The sequence below is a fragment of the Capricornis sumatraensis genome, chromosome 1 (assembly GCF_032405125.1).
Source record: "Capricornis sumatraensis isolate serow.1 chromosome 1, serow.2, whole genome shotgun sequence".
NCBI classification, from domain to species: domain Eukaryota; kingdom Metazoa; phylum Chordata; class Mammalia; order Artiodactyla; family Bovidae; genus Capricornis; species Capricornis sumatraensis.
Window position 1 is genome coordinate 217,936,881 of NC_091069.1, and position 6,021 is coordinate 217,942,901.

Here is a 6,021-nt window from a genome sequence, read left to right on the forward strand (position 1 = left end):
CCCACTTAATCCTCATGTGAAATTAATTTGATTTTTAACTTTTGGATTAAGACACATCGCCATAATTACCTTTATTTTTTGCCCATATTGTTACAAATTATACGTAAACGTACTTAAGTTTATAGATTGTTAGGACTTAAAGTTTTAAAGTGTATTTTAAGCCTTAGCTATATGGTGAAAGCCATTCTTTGCATTTGCTGAATAAATGAACTCATGCTTTGAGTTAGTCATTTGGGTATTTGGATACATGCTTGTAATATATGTCAGAAATAACTTGTTAATATCAATGTTTATACACTGATCACTGATGGCATCTTACAAATGATCGACCTGAATTTGAGGATCTGTTTGTTGTAAATCTACTAGAAAATACTGCCTATTTTTGTAAGTGTTTTTCCTCATATTAATAGATACATACTAATAGATTAATATATTAATAGATCCTGATAAACTCTATCATCAAGTATGAACATTAACTCCTCCAGTTAATGAATTATATATTTTAGTTCAGTTCAGTCGCTCAGTTGTGTCCGACTCTTTGCGACCTTGTAGACTGCAGCACTCCAGGCTTCCCTGTCTATCGCCAACTCGCAGAGCTTACTCAAACTCCTGTCTTGAGTTGGTGATGCCATCCAACCATCTTATCCTCTGTTGTCCCCTTCTCCTCCCACCTTCAGTGTTTCCCAGCATCAGGGTCTTTTTTTGTGAGTCAGTTCTTCACATCAGGTGGCCAAAGTATTGAAGTTTCAGCTTCAGCATCAATCCTTCCAATGAATTATATATTTACTGGCTAATATTGGATATCAATATCAGTATCAGTTCAGTTGCTCAGTCGTGTCTGACTCTTTGCAACCCCATGAACTGCAGCACGCCACACCTCCCTGTCCATCTACAACTCCCGGAGTCCACCCAAACCCATGTCCATTGAGTCGGTGATGCCATCCAACCATCTCATCCTCTGTCGTCCCCTTCTTCTCCTACCCCCAATCTTTCCCAGCATCAGGGTCTTTTCAAATGAGTCACCTCTTCACATCAGGTGGCCAAAGTATTGGAGCTTCAGCTCCAGCATCAGTCCTTCCAATGAACACCCAGGACTGATCTCCTTTAGGATGGACTGGTTGGATATCCTTGCTCTCCGAGGGACTCTCAAGAGTCTTCTCCAACACCACAGTTCAAAAGCATCAGTTCTTCGGCACTCAGCTTTCTTTATAGTCCAGCTCTCATACCCATACATGACCACTGGAAAAACCATAGCTGTGACTAGATGGACCTTTGTTGACAGAGTAATGTCTCTGCTTTTTAATATGCTATCTAGGTCATAACTTTCCTTCCAAGGAGTAAGCATGTTTTAATTTCTTGGCTGCAATCACCATCTGCAGTGATTTTGGAGCCCCAAAAAATAAAGTCAGCCACTGTTTCCCCATCTATTTCCCATGAAGTGATGGGACCAGATGCCATGCTCTTCGTTTTCTGAATGTTGAGCTTTAAGCCAACTTTTTCACTCTCCTCTTTCACTTGGATATAAATACATATATATGTATATAGATACATACTATATACACATCCATTTGCACATTGGTTGCAACATGTTTGAATCAAAGATAAGTTTAAAAAGGTATAAGATTAGCTAAGACTAAAACTAAAAACTTCCTCCTTTGTAAATATTTTAAATTTACCTCATTAATCATAAGAATTTGTTTAATACCTAAAACAGATTTCTCTATTTAAAAAAATATTAAACCTTTGAGAGAATTCCCTGGTGGTCCAGTACTTAGGTCTCTGCACTTTCCCTACTGAGGCCCTGGGCACAATCCATGGTCAGGGACTAAGATTCTGCCAGCTGCTCAGCTATCAAAAAAAAAGTTAAACTTTTGAGAGCCAAGCCAGTTGTTTGATTTCATCCTTTTATGACAAGGGTTTTTATCCTAAATAGATGACAGTGGGATCTTGAAACTCCTGTACTGCTTGCAAAACTCTGGATATGTAATTTTTAATTTTTCTAGAGAATTCTTATTAAAATTGTAAATGGTCTGTTATCCAAAAAATGTTAAAGCCATGGCCTTATTGAATATGGGCTATACTATGAATCTTAAACATATATTTGAGGTAATAGTTGTAAAACGAATTGTGTAAAGCATTCTGAAAGTGAAAGTGAAAGTGAAGTCACTCAGTCGTGTCTGACTCTTTGCGACCCCATGGACTGTAGCCCACCAGGTTCCTCTGTCCATGGGATTTCCCAAGCAAGAATACTGGAGTGGGTTGCCATTTCCTTCTCTAGGGGATTTTCCCGACCCAGGGATCAAACCCGGGTCTCCAGCATTGCGGACAGACGCTTTACCGTCTGAGCCACCAGGGAATCCCAGGGCATTCTGAAGATAATGTTAATAGAAAAATCTGTGATGAAAATGTCAGCTACAAATTGGCACTTACCAAGAGCATTGCCAGTGACGGAACAACAAAGGCATATTTGCCATGCCTGTGCAGAGGTTGAACCTCCTGCTGCTATAGCCATTGACCCTCAACAACCCCTGAGGGAGTTCAGGATGGAATGAGGCACTGTTTGCTCCAGGGAGTCAGATGTGAGAGGGGTCTTTAAATAGTTGGATGTTTTTGGGAACAGATTTTACGATCTCAATCCTTTCATCTCCCCATAACTAGGGAAGCGGTAAATCCCTTCAGGGTGACAACAGATCCTCATGACTGAAAATCATTTTGTAAAATGAGTGTTTAATAGTATTGAACTCCCCCTTCACCATAACCTTATAGATTGACCTACCCCCACTGCGCCTTTGGAGTAGTCTCTCAGAGCTATCTGAGATGCTGCCTCCTGAGCCGCAGTCCTCATTTTGCCCCAAATAAAACTCAACTCTCAAGTCGAGTATCTTTTTTAGATGCACAAAAACTAGAAAGTCTTGTATAGTAGTGAACTGCAATCTTGACGGGATTAGAGCAGACAAGATATTACTGGTAGAAGAAGGACATAAGAGTGGATGGCATTCCACAAAAGACATGTGGAATTAATCATGTAATCCTTTTTTTCCCATAAACAAACAATTTTGCCTTGTTAACAGAAATCCCAAAGAAGTATGTTATTTTATATTAAATGGTTGAGATATATTTCCCAAGAAGTGATGGGACCGGATGCCATGATCTTCGTTTTCTGAATGTTGAGCTTTAAGCCAACTTTTCCACTCTCCATTTTGTTTCATCAAGAGGCTCTTTAGTTCTTTGCCACTTTCTGCCATAAGGGTGGTGTCATCTGCATATCTGAGGTTATTGATATTTCTCCTGGCAATCTTGATTCCAGCCTGTGTTTCTTCCAGTCTAGCATTTCTCATGATATACTCTGCATATAAGTTAAATAAGCAGGGTGACAATATACAGCCTTAACATACTCCTTTTCCTATTTGGAACTAGTCTGTTGTTCCATGTCCAGTTCTAACTGTTGCTTCCTGACCTGCATACAGATTTCTCAAGAGGCAGGTCAGGTGGTTTGGTATTCCCATTTGTTGAAGAATTTTCCACAGTTTATTGTGATCCACACAGTCAAAGGCTTTGGCATAGTCAATAAAGCAGAAACAGATATTTTTCTGGAACTCTCTTGCTTTTTCCATGATGCAGCGGATTTGGCAGTTTGATCTCTGGTTCCTCTGCCTCTTCTAAAACCAGCTTGAACATCAGGAAGTTCATGGTTCATGTATTGCTGAAGCCTGGCTTGGAGAATTTTGAGCATTACTTTACTAGCGTGTGAGATGAGTGCAATTGTGCGGTAGTTTGAGCATTCTTTTGCATTGCCTTTCTTTGGGATTGGAATGAAAACTGACCTTTTCCAGTGCTGTGGCCAGTGCTGAGTTTTCCAAATTTGCTGGAATATTGAGTGCAGCACTTTCACAGCATCATCTTTCAGGATTTGAAATAGCTCAACTCGAATTCCATCACCTCCACTAGCTTTGTTTGTAGTGATGCTTTCTAAGGCCCACTTGACTTGACATTCCAGGATGTCTGGCTCTAGATGAGTGATCACACCATCGTGATTATCTGGGTCGTGAAGATCTTTTCTGTACAGTTCTTCTGTGTTTTCTTGCCATCTCTTCTTAACATCTTCTGCTTCTGTTAGGTCCATACCATTTCTGTCCTTTATCGAGCCCATCTTTGCATGAAATTTTCCCTTGGTATCTCTAATTTTCTTGAAAAGATCTCTAGTCTTCCCCATTCTGTTGTTTTCCTCTCTTTCTTTGCATTGGTCGCTGAAGAAGCCTTTCTTATCTCTTCTTGCTATTCTTTGGAATTCTGCATTCAGATGATTATATCTTTCCTTTTCTCCTTGGCTTTTCACTTCTCTTGTTTTCACAGCTATTTGTAAGGCCTCCCCAGACAGCCATTTTGCTTTTTCACATTTCTTTTCCATGGGGATGGTCTTGATCCTTGTCTCCTGTACAGTGTCATGAACCTCATTCCATAGTTCATCAGGCACTCTATCTATCAGATCTAGGCCCTTAAATCTATTTCTCACTTCCACTGTATAATGATAAGGGATTTGATTTAGGTCATACCTGAATGGTCTAGCAGTTTTCCCTACTTTCTTCAATTTAAGTCTGAATTTGGTAATAAGGAGTTCATGATCTGAGCCACAGTCAATTCCTGGTCTTGTTTTTGTTGACTGTATAGAGCTTCTCCATCTTTGGCTGCAAAGAATATAATCAGTCTGATTTCAGTGTTGACCATCTGGTGATGTCCATGTGTAGAGTCTTCTCTTGTGTTGTTGGAAGAGGGTGTTTGCTATGACCAATGCATTTTCTTGGCAAAACTCTATTAGTCTTTGCCCTGCTTCATTCCGCATTCCAAGGCGAAATTTGCCTGTTACTCCAGGTGTTTCTTGACTTCCTACTTTTGCATTCCAGTCCCCTATAATGAAAAGGGCATCTTTCTGCCATAAGGGTGGTGTCATCTGCATATCTGAGGTTATTTCTCCCAGCAATCTTGATTCCAGCTTGTGCTTCATCCAGTCCAGCATTTCGCATGATGTACTCTGCATACAAGTTAAATAAGCTGGGTGACAATACACAGCCTTGACATACTCCTTTCCCAGTTTGGAACCAGTCTGTTGTTTCATGTCCAGTTCTAATTATTGCTTCTTGACCTGCATACAGATTTCTCATGAGGCAGATAAAGTGTTCTGGTATTCCCACTCTTGAAGAATTTTCCACAGATTGTTGTGATCCACACACTCAAATGTTTTGGAATAGTCAATAAAGCAGAAGTAGATATTTTTCTGGAACTCTTGCTTTTTTCATGATCTAACAGATGGAAATTTGATCTCTGGTTCCTCTGCCTTTTCTATATCCAGCTTGAACATCTGGAAGTTCATGGTTCATATACTGTTGAAGCCTAGCTTGGAGAATTTTGACCTTTACTTTAGCTTTCTTAAAATGTTTTTTACTTTAGTATTACAGAAAGAAAGTAAACTTGAAAAATAGTTCATAATATAGGATTAATGTATTTAACAGCCATTTTATTTACAGAAGGGAAGATGTTATACTACATGGTAACTACTTTTTTTTTTAATCAATGTCTTTGGTAGATAGTAAAGTATAATGATTTGATTTTCTCTTAGAAGATTTGAAGTATGTATGGTAGATACTTTTCCACTTTAGTTTAACCTTTGCCAACTTTGGAAAACTCAGCAGTGGCCATAGGACTGGAAAAGGTCAGTTTTCATTCCCATCCCAAAGAAAGGCAATGCCAAAGAATGCTCAAACTACTGCACAGTTGCACTCATCTCACACGCTAGTAAAGTAATGCTCAAAATTCTCCAAGCTAGGCTTCTGCAGTACGTGAACTGTGAACTTCCCGATGTTGAAGCTGGTTTTAGAAAAGGCAGAGGAACCAGTGATCAAATTGCCAACGTCTGCTGGATCATGGAAGAAGCAAGAGAGTTCCAGAAAAACATCTATTTCTGCTTTATTGACTATGCCAAAGCCTTTGCCTGTGTGGATCACAAGAAACTGTGGAAAATTCTTC